General features: G+C 49.0%; 17 non-coding genes and 3 pseudogenes across 17 annotated transcripts; 4 read left to right on the top strand and 16 right to left on the bottom strand.

Annotated features, from left to right (window-relative positions):
* Window positions 1-2,374: 2,374 nt before the first annotated feature.
* On the bottom strand, window positions 2,375-2,565 carry LOC140267675 (U2 spliceosomal RNA). The gene has a single exon (XR_011907267.1). It is a non-coding gene; the product is annotated as a U2 spliceosomal RNA (small nuclear RNA).
* Window positions 2,566-2,830: 265 nt separating this feature from the next.
* LOC140267815 (U5 spliceosomal RNA) lies at window positions 2,831-2,944 on the bottom strand. The gene has a single exon (XR_011907354.1). It is a non-coding gene; the product is annotated as a U5 spliceosomal RNA (small nuclear RNA).
* A 407-nt stretch (window positions 2,945-3,351) lies between these two features.
* On the bottom strand, window positions 3,352-3,521 carry LOC140267755 (U2 spliceosomal RNA; annotated as a pseudogene).
* A 267-nt stretch (window positions 3,522-3,788) lies between these two features.
* On the bottom strand, window positions 3,789-3,902 carry LOC140267893 (U5 spliceosomal RNA). Its single transcript, XR_011907426.1, has one exon. It is a non-coding gene; the product is annotated as a U5 spliceosomal RNA (small nuclear RNA).
* Window positions 3,903-4,311: 409 nt separating this feature from the next.
* Window positions 4,312-4,502, bottom strand: LOC140267708 (U2 spliceosomal RNA). Its single transcript, XR_011907298.1, has one exon. It is a non-coding gene; the product is annotated as a U2 spliceosomal RNA (small nuclear RNA).
* Window positions 4,503-4,792: 290 nt separating this feature from the next.
* LOC140267892 (U5 spliceosomal RNA) lies at window positions 4,793-4,906 on the bottom strand. Its single transcript, XR_011907425.1, has one exon. It is a non-coding gene; the product is annotated as a U5 spliceosomal RNA (small nuclear RNA).
* A 409-nt stretch (window positions 4,907-5,315) lies between these two features.
* On the bottom strand, window positions 5,316-5,506 carry LOC140267706 (U2 spliceosomal RNA). Its single transcript, XR_011907297.1, has one exon. It is a non-coding gene; the product is annotated as a U2 spliceosomal RNA (small nuclear RNA).
* A 290-nt stretch (window positions 5,507-5,796) lies between these two features.
* On the bottom strand, window positions 5,797-5,910 carry LOC140267957 (U5 spliceosomal RNA). Its single transcript, XR_011907485.1, has one exon. It is a non-coding gene; the product is annotated as a U5 spliceosomal RNA (small nuclear RNA).
* A 386-nt stretch (window positions 5,911-6,296) lies between these two features.
* Window positions 6,297-6,479, bottom strand: LOC140267744 (U2 spliceosomal RNA). Its single transcript, XR_011907331.1, has one exon. It is a non-coding gene; the product is annotated as a U2 spliceosomal RNA (small nuclear RNA).
* Window positions 6,480-6,754: 275 nt separating this feature from the next.
* LOC140267945 (U5 spliceosomal RNA) lies at window positions 6,755-6,868 on the bottom strand. Its single transcript, XR_011907474.1, has one exon. It is a non-coding gene; the product is annotated as a U5 spliceosomal RNA (small nuclear RNA).
* A 952-nt stretch (window positions 6,869-7,820) lies between these two features.
* Window positions 7,821-7,984, top strand: LOC140267714 (U1 spliceosomal RNA). Its single transcript, XR_011907304.1, has one exon. It is a non-coding gene; the product is annotated as a U1 spliceosomal RNA (small nuclear RNA).
* Window positions 7,985-8,590: 606 nt separating this feature from the next.
* LOC140267989 (U1 spliceosomal RNA) lies at window positions 8,591-8,754 on the top strand. The gene has a single exon (XR_011907512.1). It is a non-coding gene; the product is annotated as a U1 spliceosomal RNA (small nuclear RNA).
* Window positions 8,755-10,170: 1,416 nt separating this feature from the next.
* Window positions 10,171-10,284, bottom strand: LOC140267877 (U5 spliceosomal RNA). Its single transcript, XR_011907411.1, has one exon. It is a non-coding gene; the product is annotated as a U5 spliceosomal RNA (small nuclear RNA).
* A 361-nt stretch (window positions 10,285-10,645) lies between these two features.
* On the bottom strand, window positions 10,646-10,836 carry LOC140267638 (U2 spliceosomal RNA). Its single transcript, XR_011907235.1, has one exon. It is a non-coding gene; the product is annotated as a U2 spliceosomal RNA (small nuclear RNA).
* A 249-nt stretch (window positions 10,837-11,085) lies between these two features.
* Window positions 11,086-11,199, bottom strand: LOC140267906 (U5 spliceosomal RNA). The gene has a single exon (XR_011907437.1). It is a non-coding gene; the product is annotated as a U5 spliceosomal RNA (small nuclear RNA).
* Window positions 11,200-11,608: 409 nt separating this feature from the next.
* On the bottom strand, window positions 11,609-11,778 carry LOC140267749 (U2 spliceosomal RNA; annotated as a pseudogene).
* Window positions 11,779-12,405: 627 nt separating this feature from the next.
* On the top strand, window positions 12,406-12,569 carry LOC140267702 (U1 spliceosomal RNA). Its single transcript, XR_011907293.1, has one exon. It is a non-coding gene; the product is annotated as a U1 spliceosomal RNA (small nuclear RNA).
* Window positions 12,570-13,728: 1,159 nt separating this feature from the next.
* Window positions 13,729-13,892, top strand: LOC140267977 (U1 spliceosomal RNA). The gene has a single exon (XR_011907501.1). It is a non-coding gene; the product is annotated as a U1 spliceosomal RNA (small nuclear RNA).
* A 156-nt stretch (window positions 13,893-14,048) lies between these two features.
* On the bottom strand, window positions 14,049-14,162 carry LOC140267832 (U5 spliceosomal RNA). The gene has a single exon (XR_011907370.1). It is a non-coding gene; the product is annotated as a U5 spliceosomal RNA (small nuclear RNA).
* Window positions 14,163-14,548: 386 nt separating this feature from the next.
* LOC140267768 (U2 spliceosomal RNA) lies at window positions 14,549-14,751 on the bottom strand (annotated as a pseudogene).
* Between the last annotated feature and the right edge of the window lie 4,140 nt (window positions 14,752-18,891).

The raw sequence follows: 18,891 nt of genomic DNA, 5'->3' as shown, positions 1-18,891 counted from the left end.
TCAGGACAGGGGGCCTGGAGCCTGGATCTTTTAGACAGTACCAGGGGGCTCAAGGCAGAGTTTTTGCCCAAGGAGATGTGCTTGAATAAGGGTGCGTTTTCCAGGACAGGGGGCCTGGAGCCTGGTTCTTTTAGACAGTACCTCGGGGCTCAAGACAGAGTTTTTGCCCAAGGAGAGGTGCTTTAATAAGGGTGTGTTTTTCAGGACAGGAGGCCTGGAGCCTGGTTCTTTTAGACAGTACCTGGGGGCTCAAGGCAGAGTTTTTGCCCAAGGAGAGGTGCTTAAATAAGGGTGTGTTTTCTAGGACAGGGGGCCTGGAGCCTGGTTCTTTTATGAATTATCAGGGGGTTCAAGGCAGAGTTATTACCCAAGGAAAGGTGCTTATGTACGGGTGTGTTTTCTCGGACAGGGGGCTTGGAGCCTTGTTCTTATGTATATTATCAGGGGGCTCAAGGAAGAGTTTTTACCCAAGGAGAGATGATTGAGTAAGGGTGTGGTTTCCAGCTTAGGGGGCCTGGAGCCTGGTTATTTTATGAATTATCAGGGGGCCAGGCCCCAAGTTGATAAATTCCGCCCGAGAAAAGTGCTTAAAAATCGATCATTTCTCAGCGAAAATCCGCCTCAATTGACCTCCAGGAGTCGGGACTCTTCGATCCAAAGGGGTGTCCCTTTCCCCGGTGGAAAGTGTGCTAAATTTGAGAGGTTTACCTAGTCCAATTTCCCACGAGAAAAGTGCTCAAAAATCGGCCTAATGTCCGCGAAAATCCCCCTCAACTGACCTCCTGGAGCCAGGCCCAAAGTTGGTAAAATATCCCCCGGAAAAAGTGCTTAAAAATCGTTCTTTTCTCCGCGAAAATACACCTCAATTGACCGCCAGCTGTCAGTCTTCAATCCACTATGCCCCGAGAAAATTGTCCGAAATTAGACCTCCTAGAGCCGGCTGCACCCGCCCATGAGCCCCCTCTGGTCAGTCATCCCCTGTTTCTTCTAACCTCCAGGAAACCATCCCCAACAGCTGGCCCCGTGCATCCACATTTAAGCCACCCTCCACGGACTGCAACAAGGATCCGAACTGCCTGGAACTCCACGCCCCTGGTACTATAAAAATAATTAAAAAGTGGCCAATTTTTTTTTTCCAATCTGGCCACTTTTTGAAAAGGTTTATAGTACCAGGGGCGCGGAGTTTCCGCAGGTTTGGATGAATGGTGCAGTCCGTGGAGGGGTGCTTAAGTGTGGGTGCAGAGGGCCCGCTGGTAGGCATGGTTCCTGGAGGTTTGGAGATCCAGTGGAAGACTGAACGGAGGAGGGTGGCTCCATTCAGAGAGGGTGCTGCCTGCTTGAGGGGGTTTAATTTCGGACACTTTCCTTGGGGCAAATTCGACCGCTCCAACTTGGCACACTTGTCTTGGGGGAAAGTGTGCCATGACAATGTGAGCATGACTCACGGAGGTAATTTGAGGCGGATTTTCGCGGACACAAGGCCGATTTTCAAGCGATTTTCTCGGTGGGGTTTTTTACCAACTTGGTGCCTGGCTCCAGGGGGTCAATTGAGGGGCATTTTCGCGGACATGAGGCCAATTTTTGAACACTTTTCTCGGGGGTAATTGAACCAGGGAAACTGCCCCAACTTGGCACCCCTGTCTTGGGGAAAAGTGTGCCAAGTTGGAGCATGACTCCCAGAGGTAATTTGAGGCGGATTTTCGCGGACACAAGGCATATTTTGAAGCACTTTTCTCGGTGGGGTATTTTACCAACTTGTTGCCTGGCTCCAGGAGGTGAATTGAGGGGCATTTTCACAGATATGAGGCCAATTTTTGAACACTTTTCTCGGGGGAAATTGAACCAGGGAAACCGCTCCAACTTGGCACCCCTGTCTTGGGGAAAAGTGTGCAAAGTTGGAGCATTGCTATCGGAGGCAATTTGAGGCAGATTTTTGCGGATACAAGGCCAATTTTTAAGCACTTGTCTCGCAGTAAATAGAATCAGGAAGCCGCCCCAAGTGTGCAGAGGTGGAGCCTGGCTCCCGGAGGTCCGTGGGTGGCGTCCTCTAGTGGCAACATGGCCGATTGTCAAACACTGCTCTCTGGAAGAAATCTGCAAATTTGTGCTCTGGCTCCTGGAGTCAGTAATGTCCAAAGCACCATGAAAGGGGCACCGGGAAACACCGTATTGAGGCTTTGTTCTGAGCGCTCATTCGGTGTCGCGTTTCTTTCAAGCAATTCTCCCGGTTAGCTGGCACCCGGCTCGCTCCCAGAGCCGCGTTAAAGTCTGCCTAGCATTCACTCCCTTTTCTCAGCAGACTAAAAGAAAATTTCATCTTGGGCTCCCTGAAACTTCAATCCTGCACCACCATTTGCTTTTTCACAAGAGCAGAGAAGAGCGCACCGTTCCCAGCGGCACTGCAGTACCAGGTCGATGCTTGGAGTGAACGGAGCAAGCTCCTTTTTCAACTCCTGTTCCTAAAAATCCATTTAATATGTAGTCCTCGAATAGAGGACATATCAGATATTAAACTGATAAGAACAGATACTACACTTGATCTTAGCCAAAAGGCCGAGAAGCGATAACTGTCCACTGGTTCACGTCCGCGCGCCCTTCCTGGCACAATGCGCACTTGTCGCGGTGTTCTTTTTATGGCCATAGAGTCACTTTGCACCTCCACCCACCCGCTGCACTGAGCACTCTTCAGCCCTTTTAAATGGTATAACTTTGCACTCCCGTGAGCACCATTCAAGCAACATCGGCACAGTCACAACAAGTAAGGCGACTCTACTCAGGGAAGTCACTCTGCACAGGAACAAGATTTCTTTTGCACAAACACAAAGGGCTTCACCCACAAAGGTAAAGCCTGCCAAAAATAGAAACAACTCATTAGTGCTGCTCTCCACGGAAGTCTTTAGTAAAAGGCGAAAGACTTGTACGTTATGAAGAGAAACCAGAGTACCATTATCCGTCACTGCGGGAGCAGGGCACCAGGCCAGTTGGCATAGCCACCTTCCCCATGGTGAGCTTTGCTTGGTTGAGACGCTTGCTCCCCCTTGCTCCTCGGCTGACCAAGTAGGAACAATCGGGCCCTATTCGATGGCTGCCTTGTTTTTTACTCTGTGCAAAAGACAAGGCAGCCACAAACACCACGGGAAACACCGTATTGAGGCTTTGTTCTGAGCGCTCATTCGGTGTCGCGTTTCTTTCAAGCAATTCCCGGTTTGCCCACACTCGGCTCGCTCCCAGAGCCGTGTTAAAGTCTGCCTCGCATTCACTCCCTTTTCTCGGCAGACTAAAAGAAAATTTCATCTTGGGCTCCCTGAAACTTCCATCCTGCACCACTGTTTGCTTTTTCACAAGAGCAGAGAAGAGCGCACCGTTCCCAGCAGCACTGCAGTACCAGGTCGATGCTAGGAGTTAACGGAGCAAGCTCCTTTTTCAACTCCTGTTCCTAAAAATCCATTTAATATGTAGTCCTCGCATAGAGGACATATCAGATATTACACTTGATCTTAGCCAAAGGGCCGAGAAGCGATAACTGTCCACTGGTTCACGTCCGAGGGCCCTTCCTGGCACAATGCGCACTTGTCGCGGTGTTCTTTTTATGGCCATAGGTGGCCAGAGAGTCACTTTGCACCTCCGCCCAACCACTGCACTGAGCACCCTTTTAAATGGTATAACTTTGCACTCCCGCGAGCACCATTCAAGCAACATCGGCACAGTCACAACAAGTAAGGCGACTCTACTCAGGGAAGTCACTCTGCACAGGAACAAGATTTCTTTTGCACAGACAGAAAGGGCTTCACCCGCAAAGATAAAGCCTGCCAAAAATAGAAACAACTCATTAGTGCTGCTCTCCACGGAAGTCTTTAGTAAAAGGCGAAAGACTTGTACGCTATGAAGAGAAACCAGAGTACGATTATCCGTCACTGCGGGAGCAGGGCACCAGGCCAGTTGGCATAGCCACCTTCCCCATGGTGAGCTTTGCTTGGTTGAGACGCTTGCTCCCCCTTGCTCCTCGGCTGCCCAAGTAGGAACAATCGGGCCCTATTCGATGGCTGCCTTGTCTTTTACTCTGTGCAAAAGACAAGGCAGCCACAAACACCACGGGAAACACCGTATTGAGGCTTTGTTCTGAGCGCTCATTCGGTGTCGCGTTTCTTTCAAGCAATTCTCCCGGTTAGCCCGCACTCGGCTCGCTCCCAGAGCCGTGTTAAAGTCTGCCTCGCATTCACTCCCTTTTCTCAGCATGCTAAAAGAAAATTTCATCTTGGGCTCCCTGAAACTTCCATCCTGCACCACTGTTTGCTTTTTCACAAGAGCAGAGAAGAGCGCACCGTTCCCAGCGGCACTGCAGTACCGGGTCGATGCTTGGAGTGAACAGAGCAAGCTCCTTTTTCAACTCCTGTTCCTAAAAACCCATTTAATATGTAGTCCTCGTATAGAGGACATATCAGATATTAAACTGATAAGAACAGATACTACACTTGATCTTAGCCAAAAGGCCGAGAAGCGATAACTGTCCACTGGTTCACGTCCGAGGGCCCTTCCTGGCACAATGCGCACTTGTCGCGGTGTTCTTTTTATGGCCATAGGTGGCCAGAGAGTCACTTTGCACCTCCGCCCACCCGCTGCACTGAGCACTCTTCAGCTGAGCACTCTTCAGCCCTTTTAAATGGTATAACTTTGCACTCCCGCGAGCACCATTCAAGCAACATCGGCACAGTCACAACAAGTAAGGCGACTCTACTCAGGGAAGTCACTCTGCACAGGAACAAGATTTCTTTTGCACAGACAGAAAGGGCTTCACCCGCAAAGATAAAGCCTGCCAAAAATAGAAACAACTCATTAGTGCTGCTCTCCACGGAAGTCTTTAGTAAAAGGCGAAAGACTTGTACGCTATGAAGAGAAACCAGAGTACGATTATCCGTCACTGCGGGAGCAGGGCACCAGGCCAGTTGGCATAGCCACCTTCCCCATGGTGAGCTTTGCTTGGTTGAGACGCTTGCTCCCCCTTGCTCCTCGGCTGCCCAAGTAGGAACAATCGGGCCCTATTCGATGGCTGCCTTGTCTTTTACTCTGTGCAAAAGACAAGGCAGCCACAAACACCACGGGAAACACCGTATTGAGGCTTTGTTCTGAGCGCTCATTCGGTGTCGCGTTTCTTTCAAGCAATTCTCCCGGTTAGCCCGCACTCGGCTCGCTCCCAGAGCCGTGTTAAAGTCTGCCTCGCATTCACTCCCTTTTCTCAGCATGCTAAAAGAAAATTTCATCTTGGGCTCCCTGAAACTTCCATCCTGCACCACTGTTTGCTTTTTCACAAGAGCAGAGAAGAGCGCACCGTTCCCAGCGGCACTGCAGTACCGGGTCGATGCTTGGAGTGAACAGAGCAAGCTCCTTTTTCAACTCCTGTTCCTAAAAACCCATTTAATATGTAGTCCTCGTATAGAGGACATATCAGATATTAAACTGATAAGAACAGATACTACACTTGATCTTAGCCAAAAGGCCGAGAAGCGATAACTGTCCACTGGTTCACGTCCGAGGGCCCTTCCTGGCACAATGCGCACTTGTCGCGGTGTTCTTTTTATGGCCATAGGTGGCCAGAGAGTCACTTTGCACCTCCGCCCACCCGCTGCACTGAGCACTCTTCAGCTGAGCACTCTTCAGCCCTTTTAAATGGTATAACTTTGCACTCCCGCGAGCACCATTCAAGCAACATCGGCACAGTCACAACAAGTAAGGCGACTCTACTCAGGGAAGTCACTCTGCACAGGAAGAAGATTTCTTTTGCACAGACAGAAAGGGCTTCACCCGCAAAGGTAAAGCCTGCCAAAAATAGAAACAACTCATTAGTAATGCTCTCCATGGAAGTCTTTAATAAAAGGCGAAAGACTTGTACGTTATGAAGAGAAACCAGAGTACGATTATCCGTCACTGCGGGAGCAGGGCACCAGGCCAGTTGGCATAGCCACCTTCCCCATGGTGAGCTTTGCTTGGTTGAGACGCTTGCTCCCCCTTGCTCCTCGGCTGACCAAGTAGGAACAATCGGGCCCTATTCGATGGCTGCCTTGTCTTTTACTCTGTGCAAAAGACAAGGCAGCCACAAACACCACGGGAAACACCGTATTGAGGCTTTGTTCTGAGCGCTCATTCAGTGTCGCGTTTCTTTCAAGCAATTCTGCCGGTTAGCTCGCACTCGGCTCGCTCCCAGAGCCGTGTTAAAGTCTGCCTCGCATTCACTCCCTTTTCTCAGCAGACTAAAAGAAATTTCCATCCTGGACCACTGTTTGCTTTTTCACAAGAGCAGAGAAGAGCGCACCGTTCCCAGCGGCACCGGGTAGATGCTTGGAGTGAACGGAGCAAGCTCCTTTTTCAACTCCTGTTCCTAAAAATCCATTTAATATGTAGTCGTCGTATAGAGGACATATCAGATATTAAACTGATAAGAACAGATGCTACACTTGATCTTAGCCAAAAGGCCGAGAAGCGATAACTGTCCACTGGTTCACGTCCGAGGGCCCTTCCTGGCACAATGCGCACTTGTCGCGGTGTTCTTTTTATGGCCATAGGTGGCCAGAGAGTCACTTTGCACCTCCGCCCACCCGCTGCACTGAGCACTCTTCAGCCCTTTTAAATGGTATAACTTTGCACTCCCGCGAGCACCATTCAAGCAACATCGGCACAGTCACAACAAGTAAGGCGACTCTACTCAGGGAAGTCACTCTGCACAGGAACAAGATTTCTTTTGCACAGACAGAAAGGGCTTCACCCGCAAAGGTAAAGCCTGCCAAAAATAGAAACAACTCATTAGTGCTGCTCTCCACGGTAGCCTTTAGTAAAAGGCGAAAGACTTGTACGTTATGAAGAGAAACCAGAGTACGATTATCCGTCACTGCGGGAGCAGGGCACCAGGCCAGTTGGCATAGCCACCTTCCCCATGATGAGCTTTGCTTGGTTGAGACGCTTGCTCCCCCTTGCTCCCCGGCTGACCGAGTAGGAACAATTGGGCCCTATTCGATGGCTGCCTTGTCTTTTACTCTGTGCAAAAGATAAGGCAGCCACAAAAACCACAGGAAACACCGTATTGAGGCTTTGTGCTGAGCGCTCATTCGGTGTCGCGTTTCTTTCAAGCAATTCTCCCGGTTAGCCCGCACTCGGCTCGCTCCCAGAGATGTGTTAAAGTCTGCCTCGCATTCACTCCCTTTTCTCAGCAGACTAAAAGAAACTTCCATCCTGCACCACTGTTTGCTTTTTCACAAGAGCAGAGAAGAGCGCACCGTTCCCAGCGGCACTACAGTACCGGGTCGATGCTTGGAGATGCGCTGAAAGAAATACATTTGTGCTGAATGCTGCAGCATATCTACACAACAGATATGCAGCTGCGTAGATGTCAGGTGAGGTCATACAGTGCAGTCACCCCAGGCAGGTGGGCATTGCCTTAGAGATGGGGAGGAACAAAATGAAAAATGAGGACATGTGACCACTGAAGTGGATGTTTAGCAAGGTTTGCCAAATGCTGCAGCATGTCTGCACTGGAGATATGCAGCCGTGAGGGTTTGCCTCAACTGAGAAATTTCCCAGTGTGGGTGGGTGTGGCTTTAGAGATGGGGAGGAGGGGAAAGAAATACATTTGTGCTGCAAGTTCCTTGGTTGTTTAAAAGAAGAAGTGATCAGAAAGATAATGAAAAGCCTTACTCTTTTAATCTGCAAACATTTTAGGTTCGGGGTAGCTGCTGCTGCTGGCATGGCACACCAGACAGTTGAAGTTGCAGCACCGTCCGGCCGAGTGAGGCACCTGGGAAAGAGGTATCAGCCTCTGACATTTCCAACTCATACTTACCTGGCAGGAGAGACACCATGATCAAGAAGGTGGTTCACTCAAGGCGAGGCTCAGTCATTGCACACCGACTGTACTGACCCTTGCGAATTCCCCAAATGTGGGAATCTCGACTGCATAATTTCTGGTAGTGGGGGACTGCGTTCGCGCTTTCCCCTGATTTGGCTGTTTAACATGAATATTTCTAGACTACATTACCCTTTATGACCTTGTGTCACTGTTTTATAACACCTTGCCATCTTTAAAATGGATGTTTAGTAAGGTACGCTGAATGCTGCAGCATGTCTACACAACAGATATGCAGCTGCGCAGTTGTCAGGTGAGGTCATACAGTGCAGTCACCCCAGGCAGGTGGGCATTGCCTTAGAGATGGGGAGGAACAAAATGAAAAATGAGGACATGTGACCACTGAAGTAGATGTTTAGCAAGGTTTGCCAAATGCTGCAGCATGTCTGCACTGGAGATATGCAGCTGCCCAGCCGTGAGGGTTTTCCTCAACTGGGAAATTTTCCAGTGTGGGTGGGTGTGGCTTTAGAGATGGGAAGTAGGGGAAAGAAATACATTTGTGCTGCAAGTTCCTTGGTTGTTTAAAAGAAGAAGTGATCAGAAAGATAATGAAAAGCCTTACTCTTTTAATCTGCAAACATTTTAGTTTCGGGGTAGCTGCTGCTGCTGGCATGGCACACCAGACAGTTGAAGTTGCAGCACCGTCCGGCCGAGTGAGGCACCTGGGAAAGAGGTATCAGCCTCTGACATTTCCAATTCATACTTACCTGGCAGGAGAGACACCATGATCAAGAAGGTGGTTCACTCAAGGCGAGGCGCAGTCAATGCACACCGAGTGTACTGACCCTTGCGAATTCCCCAAATGTGGGAATCTCGACTGCATAATTTCTGGTAGTGGGGGACTGCGTTCGCGCTTTCCCCTGATTTGGCTGTTTAACATGAATATTTCTGATCTACATTACCCTTTTTTGACCTTGTGTCACTGTTTTATAACACCTTGCCATTTTTAAAATGGATGATTAATAAGGTACGCTGAAGGTTTGCCAAATGCTGCTATATGATAGCCGATAAAGTCACTGCTAACGTCACACAGGAAACCAACTTACTGCTGCTAAAGGTGCTTCTTCAAAGGTGCTCCAGAGCTTCACTGTCGCACCACTCTTCTGGGTTTTGTTTCAGTCATTAGAAGCCAAACTATTGCTTTTATAGGTTACTTTTAATCAAAGTTTAAGCCTCTAATGATGGAGAGCAGTTCATTCAGTCCTGACTAGAACCAGAAAATATCACCATATTAGTCCAGTGCTCAGGTCTCTGCACTAGCTTTCTGTCGCTCAGAGAATAGACTTTAAAACAGTTCTATTTAGCTGTGCACATGACAACTGAAAGTATTTTATTTGCACTCTTCGCTTTTAATTTAATTAATTAGTTATTTTCTATCTTTTATAGAATTATTTTATTGGCCTTCTTGTGATTTTATGTAGCTGTAAAGCAATTTTGTTTACGAATTGTGCTCTACAAATAAACTTGCCTTGCCTTTCCTCAACCTAAAAGGAGCTTTCCATTTGTGGGGCTTCTGCAGGCCCCTCCCCGTCTTCTGCCTCACCTGACTGCTGTCCACCATTCAGGGGTTTTGGTGGTAAATTTGAATTTCCCAGCCTAGCTGTTTTAAATAGCTCATCAACTGCCTCTGACTGCCCTCCATTTCCACCTCCTTCCTGTATTTTTAGGGATTTCAACTTGTTGGCAAAAGATTTTGGGCAATCTCTGAAGAGGTGGTTTTATTCTCCACAGAAATTGCACTTTCTGCCATTCGTACACTCTTCGATGGTGTGACCAATTTCTCTACATTTGCGACAAAATACCTTTGTGCAGGCGTCCAACAGGTGCCCATGCTCCCCACGCGGCAGAGTTTCGGCTGTCCCTGGTAGTGGATGTAGCCTCTGTTTTTCTCCAAGACAATCATGAGTGGGAGATGTTTCAGGCCCTAGAAGCCCTGGGGGTCTTGCCATTGTTGGATGGGGACCCTCCAGGTGCAATTCCAAATGCCATTGCAGTATTTCAACCTGCAATGAGCAAGAAAGCAAAAACAACCAAAAACATTTTGATAAAGAATTTTAACTACAATATAGTTGGAAAACTTTAATCAAGCTCAAAAATACCTCTTAAGCACAGGTTCTTAATGCCAAAGCATGCACAAAATCAACGACACAGAGAAGGCAATCATAGTCTTAACCAAAAGATAGAGAAACAACAAATAAGAATCTACTTGACTCTACTCTACTCCGAGAAGTCACTCTGCACAGCAACATGATTTTCTTTTGCACAAACAGAAAAGACTTAACCCGCAAAGGTAAAGCCATCCAAAAATAGAAACAACTCATTAGTGCTGCTCTCCACGGAAGTCTTTAGTAAAAGGCGAAAGACTTGTACGTTATGAAGAGAAACCAGAGTACGATTATCCGTCATTGCGGGAGCAGGGCACCAGGCCAGTTGTTATAGCCACCGTCCCCATGGTGAGCTTTGCTTGGTTGAGACGCTTGCTCCCCGGCTGACCAAGTAGGAACAATCTGGCCCTATTCGATGGCTGCCTTGTCTTTTACTCTGTGCAAAAGACAAGGCAGCCACAAACACCACGGGAAACCACGGGAAACACCGTATTGAGGCTTTGTTTCTTTCAAGCAATTCTCCCGGTTAGCCCGCACTCGGCTCGCTCCCAGAGCCGTGTTAAAGTCTGCCTCGCATTCACTCCCTTTTCTCAGCAGACTAAAAGAAACTTCCATCCTGCACCACTTTTTGCTTTTTCACAAGAGCAGAGAAGAGCGCACCGTTCCCAGTGGCACTGCAGTACCGGGTCGATGCTTGGAGTGAACGGAGCAAGCTCCTTTTTCAACTCCTGTTCCTAAAAATCCATTTAATATGTAGTCCTCGTATAGAGGACATATCAGATATTAAACTGATAAGAACAGATACTACACTTGATCTTAGCCAAAAGGCCGAGAAGCGATAACTGTCCACTGGTTCACGTCCGAGGGCCCTTCCTGGCACAATGCGCACTTGTCGCGGTGTTCTTTTTATGGCCATAGGTGGCCAGAGAGTCACTGAGCACTCTTCAACCCTTTTAAATGGTATAACTTTGCACTCCCGCGAGCACCATTCAAGCAACATCGGCACAGTCACAACAAGTAAGGCGACTCTACTCAGGGAAGTCACTCTGCACAGGAACAAGATTTCTTTTGCACAGACAGAAAGGGCTTCACCCGCAAAGGTAAAGCCTGCCAAAAATAGAAACAACTCATTAGTGCTGCTCTACACGGAAGTCTTTAGTAAAAGGCGAAAGACTTGTACGTTATGAAGAGAAACCAGAGTACGATTATCCGTCACTGCGGGAGCAGGGCACCAGGCCAGTTGGCAAAGCCACCTTCCCCATGGTGAGCTTTGCTTGGTTGAGACGCTTGCTCCCCCTTGCTCCTCGGCTGACCAAGTAGGAACAATCGGGCCCTATTCGATGGCTGCCTTGTCTTTTACTCTGTGCAAAAGACAAGGCAGCCACAAACACCACGGGAAACACCGTATTGAGGCTTTGTTCTGAGCGCTCATTCGGTGTCGCGTTTCTTTCAAGCAATTCTCCCGGTGAGCCCGCACTCGCCTCGCTCCCAGAGCCGTGTTAAAGTCTGCCTCGCATTCACTCCCTTTTCTCAGCAGACTAAAAGAAAGTTTCATCTTGGGCTCCCTGAAACTTCCATCCTGCACCACTGTTTGCTTTTTCACAAGAGCAGAGAAGAGCGCACCGTTCCCAGCGGCACTGCAGTACCGGGTCGATGCTTGGAGTGAACGGAGCAAGCTCCTTTTTCAACTCCTGTTCCTAAAAATCCATTTAATATGTAGTCCTCGTATAGAGGACATATCAGATACTACACTTGATCTTAGCCAAAAGGCCGAGAAGCGATAACTGTCCACTGGTTCACGTCCGAGGGCCCTTCCTGGCACAATGCGCACTTGTCGCGGTGTTCTTTTTATGGCCATAGGTGGCCAGAGAGTCACTGAGCACTCTTCAGCCCTTTTAAATGGTATAACTTTGCACTCCCGCCAGCACCATTCAAGCAACATCGGCACAGTCACAACAAGTAAGGCGACTCTACTCAGGGAAGTCACTCTGCACAGGAAGAAGATTTCTTTTGCACAGACAGAAAGGGCTTCACCCGCAAAGGTAAAGCCTGCCAAAAATAGAAACAACTCATTAGTGCTGCTCTCCACAGAAGTCTTGATATGCAGATATGAAGATATGCAGCCGTGAGGGTTTGCCTCAACTGAGAAATTTCCCAGTGTGGGTGGGTGTGGCTTTAGAGATGGGGAGGAGGGGAAAGAGATACGTTTGTGATGCAAGTTCCTTGGTTGTTTAAAAGAAGAAGTGATCAGAAAGATAATGAAAAGCCTTACTGTTTTAATCTGCAAACGTTTTAGTTTCGGGGTAGCTGCTGCTGCGGGCATGGCACACCAGACAGTTGAAGTTGCAGCACCGTCCGGCCGAGTGAGGCACCTGGGAAAGAGGTATCAGCCTCTGACATTTCCAGCTCATACTTACCTGGCAGGAGAGACACCATGATCAAGAAGGTGGTTCACTCAAGGCGAGGCTCAGTCATTGCACACCGACTGTACTGACCCTTGCGAATTCCCCAAATGTGGGAATCTCGACTGCATAATTTCTGGTAGTGGGGGACTGCGTTCGCGCTTTCCCCTGATTTGGCTGTTTAACATGAATATTTCTGGTCTATATTACCCTTTTTTGACCTTGAGTCACTGTTTTAGCAACACCCTGCCGTCTTCAAAATGGATGTTTAGTAAGGTACGCTGAATGCTGAAGCATGTCTACACAACAGATATGCAGCTGCACAGTTGTCAGGTGAGGTCATACAGTGCAGTCACCCCAGGCAGGTGGGCATTGCCTTAGAGATGGGGAGGAACAAAATGAAAAAAAGAGGACATGTGACCACTGAAGTGGATGTTTAGCAAGGTTTGCCAAATGCTGAAGCATGTCTGCACTGGAGATATGCAGCTGCCCAGCCGTGAGGGTTTGCCTCAACTGAGAAATTTGCCAGTGTGGGTGTTGCTTTAGAAATGGGGAGGAGGGGAAAGAAATACGTTTGTGCTGCAAGTTCCTTGGTTGTTTAAAAGAAGAAGTGATCAGAAAGATAATGAAAAGCCTTACTCTTTTAATCTGCAAACATTTTAGTTTCGGGGTAGCTGCTGCTGGCATGGCACACCAGACAGTTGAAGTTGCAGCACCGTCTGGCCGAGTGAGGCACCTGGGAAACATAAATATTTCTAGTCTACATCACCCTTTTTTGACCTTGTGTCACTGTTTTAGCAACACCTTGCCGTCTTTAAAATGGATGTTTAGTAAGGTATGCTGAATGCTGCAGCATGTCTACACAACAGATATGCAGCTGCATAGATGTCAGGTGAGGTCATACAGTGCAGTCACCCCAGGCAGGTGGGCATTGCCTTAGAGATGGGGAGGAACAAAATGAAAAAAGAGGACATGTGACCACTGAAGTGGATGTTTAGCAAGGTTTGCCAAATGCTGCAGCATGTCTGCACTGGAGATATGCAGCCGTGAGGGTTTGCCTCAACTGAGAAATTTCCCAGTGTGGGTGGGTGTGGCTTTAGAGATGGGGAGGAGGGGAAAGAAATACATTTGTGCTGAAAGTTCCTTGGTTGTTTAAAAGAAGAAGTTATCAGAAAGATAATGAAAAGCCTTACTCTTTTAATCTGCAAACGTTTTAGTTCCGGGGTAGCTGCTGCTGCTGGCATGGCACACCAGACAGTTGAAGTTGCAGCACCGTCCGGCCGAGTGAGGCACCTGGGAAAGAGGTATCAGCCTCTGACATTTCCAACTCATACTTACCTGGCAGGAGAGACACCATGATCAAGAAGGTGGTTCACTCAAGGCGAGGCTCAGTCATTGCACACCGGCTGTACTGACCCTTGCGAATTCCCCAAATGTGGGAATCTCGACTGCATAATTTCCGGTAGTGGGGGACTGCGTTCGCGCTTTCCCCTGATTTGGCTGTTTAACATGAATATATCTGGTCTACATTACCTTTTTTGGACTTTTTGTCAAGCAACATCGGCACAGTCACAACAAGTAAGGCGACTCTACTCAGGGAAGTCACTCTGCACAGGAACAAGATTTCTTTTGCACAGACAGAAAGGGCTTCACCCGCAAAGGTAAAGCCTGCCAAAAATAGAAACAACTCATTAGTGCTGCTCTCCACGGAAGTCTTTAGTAAAAGGCGAAAGACTTGTACGTTATGAAGAGAAACCAGAGTACGATTATCCGTCACTGCGGGAGCAGGGCACCAGGCCAGTTGGCATAGCCACCTTCCCCATGGTGAGCTTTGCATGGTTGAGACGCTTGCTCCCCCTTGCTCCTCGGCTTACCAAGTAGGAACAATCGGGCCCTATTCGATGGCTGCCTTGTCTTTTACTTTGTGCAAAAGACAAGGCAGCCACAAACACCACGGGAAACACCGTATTGAGGCTTTGTTCTGAGCGCTCATTCGGTGTCGCGTTTCTTTCAAGCAATTCTCCCGGTTAGCCCGCACTCGGCTCACTCCCAGAGCCGTGTTAAAGTCTGCCTCGCATTCACTCCCTTTTCTCAGCAGACTAAAAGAAACTTCCATCCTGCACCACTGTTTGCTTTTTCACAAGAGCAGAGAAGAGTGCACCGTTCCCAGCGGCACTGCAGTACCGGGTCGATGCTTGGAGTGAACGGAGCAAGCTCCTTTTTCAACTGCTGTTCCTAAAAATCCATTTAATATGTAGTCCTCGTATAGAGGACATATCAGATATTAAACTGATAAGAACAGATTTTTTTTTTTTTTTTTTTTTTTTATTATTACAAAACTTCCAAGAAACATTTAGAACAACATTACAAAACAGTCAAAGTAATGCTTTACATGTCCGACACAAAAACCATACAAACATAAGAAACAACCACAAAGAAACACTACCCGCTCATGAAAATAAAGTCTTCCATCGCTCTCTTGCAGCGTGATACCCGTACTTTTCCTCCTCCATTCTTCTCATGCATCCAATCTCTGCCCTCACCCTTGCCACCACCCTTCCCACCTGCCAGTCCACATTGTTTTTAATCAACGCCGTCCTTGCATCCCACAGCGCCACCTTTCCCATAGACAGAACCAACCATAACAGAAAACCCTCCCTACCTTTCCCCCTTAAACCCAAGCCCAGCATTATCATGTCATACTTTAAAGACCCCAATCTTGGAAAAAAAAGAACCAACTCAACCCACACTTTTGTTGCAAACCCACATTCCTAAAACACATGCTCAATTGTCTCATCAGCCCCACACCCCTCCCTTGGGCACAAACTCCCCCGTGTCAACCCGTGTCTATTTAAAACTTCCCTGACTGGCAACCTCCTGTGTAAGGCGAGCCAATTTATATCCCTCGCCCTGTTTGTGAGACCTTTCTGCTGTGTGAAAACCCACCCTTGTTGCCCCACCCCATACACCCCCACCGGCCCCCTTTTTTCCACCAGAGCCCTGTACAGGCGCCGGTGACTGAAGCACAGGTCCCCCTCCTGACACTCTGGGTGCTTTTTCCCCCAGCATACCACCTGCCTATAATACGGGGGTAAGACATCCCCCTTTGGCTTTCTATTGTCCCATGACACCAATCTCCTGAAGGGGAATGACATCCAAAACAGCAAAAGTGCCTGAAAATGATGGCCACTTGTCTGTTGCACAGACCTGCACAAAAAGGAAAAGAAAACCACATCCAACTTAAGTGGGATGTCCGGCACACCCCTCCCTCCCATCCGAACTTCCTGGTACATCCACTCCCTTCTCACATATTCATACCCCCCCCATACAAAGGAAAAAACATCTCTCATGAAACTTCTCCTATATTGAGGAGGTAAAGGAAAAACATACGCTAGGTATAACAAAAATGGCAAAATATCAGCCTTCAAAACCAGCACTCTACCACTTAAGGAAAGTTGCCGGGATTTCCACAGCCCCATCCGCGAACGGGCTGCAGCCAGACGCCTTCCCCAATTTAATTCTGCACTCCCCTCTCCCTGAAACTCTACCCCCAGGACTCTCACTGGGCCCTGGCACTGGGGCAGACCAGCTAAGCCTCCCACCCTACCAGCCCATGGTCCAAAAAACTTAATGGTGGACTTCCCTAAGTTCACCTTGGCCCCCGACACTATCGAAAAACTCTCCACCACTTCCATCAGCCGTGTGACCGACCTCTCTGTTGTCAAAAAAAAGGTCATGTCATCCGCATACTGCATCACTGTCAACTTGTCTGGACCTGCTCCAGGAAGGTGCAGACCCACCACACCCGGGTCCCCCCGCACCACCGAACCCAGCGGCTCCATGTAAGCCACAAAGAGCAGCGGGGAGAGTGGGCATCCCTGCCTCACCCCAGTTCTCTGTGCCACCACTGTACCCAAGTGCCCGTTCACCATAACCCTGCTCCTTGTACATGATCTCCAACCACTCTATGAAATGGGGCCCGAATCCCATCCTCTCCAAAACTGCAAAAAGAAACCTGTGGTTAACCCTGTCAAACGCTTTCTCCATATCTAACCCCACCAAACTCATATTGATCCCCCGCTCCTCCACCCAGTGAATACAGTCCATCACCAATCCCAGATTCCACTGTATTAGCCTTCCCTCCACCCCACACGTCTGATCCTCATGGATTACATGAGGTAGAGCCTTCCGAAGACGACCAACTAGGACTCGAGCCACAATTTTGTAGTCCACACAGAGCAACGTGATCGGCCTATAGCTTTCCATTCTCTCCCTGTCCCCTTTCTTATACAAGAGAGATATGACCCCCTCCCTCATTGTTTTCCCTAAGCCCCTCCCTTCCAAAACAGATTTAACCACCTCCCACACATCCCTCCTCAAAATCCCCCCAAAAAACAAAAAAAATTCCTTGGGCAGCCCATCAATCCCAGGCACCTTGCCTGATGGCAGCCCCTTCATGGCCTCCTCCACCTCTGCCATGGTCACCGGGCCCTCCATCCCCTCAACTATATATCCAGGAACCCTTCTCTGCAGAGACCCTAAAAACCTTCCCAGGCCATCCTCACCCACAGCCCCCTCCCCAAAAACTTCCCCAAAAAACAGAGAAGCTACCTCCACCATCTCCAGTGGGTCTGTCACAGAACCCCCACCTTTCCCACGCAGCTGCGGGATACATACCCTTGCCTGGGCTGTCTTAACCTGCTTGAAAAAGTAAGCACTGCAGCGTTCCCCCAACTCAAACTTCTCCTTTCTACACCGAAATAAAAACACCCTAGCCCTCTCCCTAAAATAAATCCCTAACTTACCCTTTACCGCTTCAACTGCCTCCCTATCCAACGTCTCCCCCTTATTACCTGCTGTCACCAAAAATTGTAGTCTCCTCTGTAAGTGCACAAACTCTCTTCTCCTCTCCCGTGCTCTCACTGTGCTATATGAGATCGCCAATAGGCGAGTATTGTGTTTTACCCACTCCCACCAGTCCACCACTGATCCGAAACAAGGCTTAAGCTGTTCCCACACCCCGTAATGGAAAGAAAAACTTTTCCGGAAAGCCTTTTCCTTCAAGATTTCACAATTTAGCCTCCAAAACCCCCTCCCAAAAAGGGGTGCCTCCACCTCAAAGGTCACCCGGAGTTGGCTGTGATCTGTGAACCAGAGGGGCGACACTGCAGCATCTTTCACCTCCACCACATTTGGCAAAAAAACAAAATCTATCCTACTGCGTGAACCCCTAGAATTTGACCATGTGAATCCCTCCCCTGACTTATTCACCACCCTGAAACTATCCTGTAAATTAAAGTCCATCACTACATCCCTCAAATAAGGCAAACTAAAATCCCCAATGCCTTCAAAAGAGACATTAAAATCCCCCCCCACAACCAAAACCCTGTTGGTAACACAAACATCAGGCAATGCCAAAAAAAGATCCCTCCGTCCCTGTGGTTCTGCTGGGGCATAAACAGTGATGAACCGAAAATAGACCCCCCTCCAGTCCGCATCAACCACTAGTACCCTCCCCTGTACCACAGAAAAACTCCCCGACACATGAAAATCCCTATCCCCAAATAAAATACCCACCCCACAAGAGTGAACCCCTCCCACCCCCCACCTTGAAATCCCCCTCTTCCATCCATCAGAGAAGACCCTTACATCTTCCCCATCCCTTAAATGAACCTCCTGTAAAAAACAAACCTGGAAAGGGACCTGGGCCAAATGATGAAAAAATCCCCCCCCTCTTCCCCTTATCTCTCATCCCCCTCACATTGACTGTTAAAACTGTAAAGGTCCCTTTCAGGCCTTCTCTTTCTCTCCCAGTAGGCCCTCGGAACCACTCCCCACAGACCCCCCCGATCCGTAGACCTCGCACTCCTCAAGGTAGGCCTCACTGCTGGGCGACCTGGCCTCAAAAACAGAGCGTGACGAGCTCAGAGGTGAAACAGCCCCCCCCTCCACTGGCCCAGTCCCCCCATCTATGTTATCAGCCCTCGCACCATCTTGGGTGCCCACGGAGGCTCCGCCCTCCCCTTCCGCACTCCCGCTTACTCCTTGATGCCTCTCGGAGGCCGCAGGTACCCCCTCCATTACATCAGACCCCCTGCAGGAACCCTTCGGCCCCAAGTCCACACCCAATGACCCCGAATGTCCTGGTGAAGTCGAAGGCACCTCTCCTTCACACGTACTGTCCATCGACTGAACGGCACCCTCTCGCTGTTTCTTCCTCCTCCTTCTTCCCTTCACCTGTGTTTCAGCACGGACCGCTTCAGCTGAGGACTCTGTGTAGTCCTCACTTGAAGAGACCCTCTGCCTCCTCACTCCACCGATCGCTGCCATCACCATCTCCACCGTCTCCTCCTCCGAACTCGCCGCACAATCTGCCCAGGATCCTATCAGCGGCAGACAGTCTCCAAAGCTCACCATAACACTCACACCTTCACGATCACCTCCCAAGTCCGATGGGTCTGCCGCTCCTTCTACGTTGCTCTTCCCTGGGACA

The sequence above is a fragment of the Leuresthes tenuis genome, unplaced genomic scaffold (assembly GCF_036924035.1).
Source record: "Leuresthes tenuis unplaced genomic scaffold, fLeuTen1.0.hap1 SCAF_13, whole genome shotgun sequence".
Taxonomy (NCBI): domain Eukaryota; kingdom Metazoa; phylum Chordata; class Actinopteri; order Atheriniformes; family Atherinopsidae; genus Leuresthes; species Leuresthes tenuis.
The sequence above is the reverse complement of the archived record's forward strand: the minus strand, read 5'-3'. Positions and strand labels throughout refer to the sequence as shown.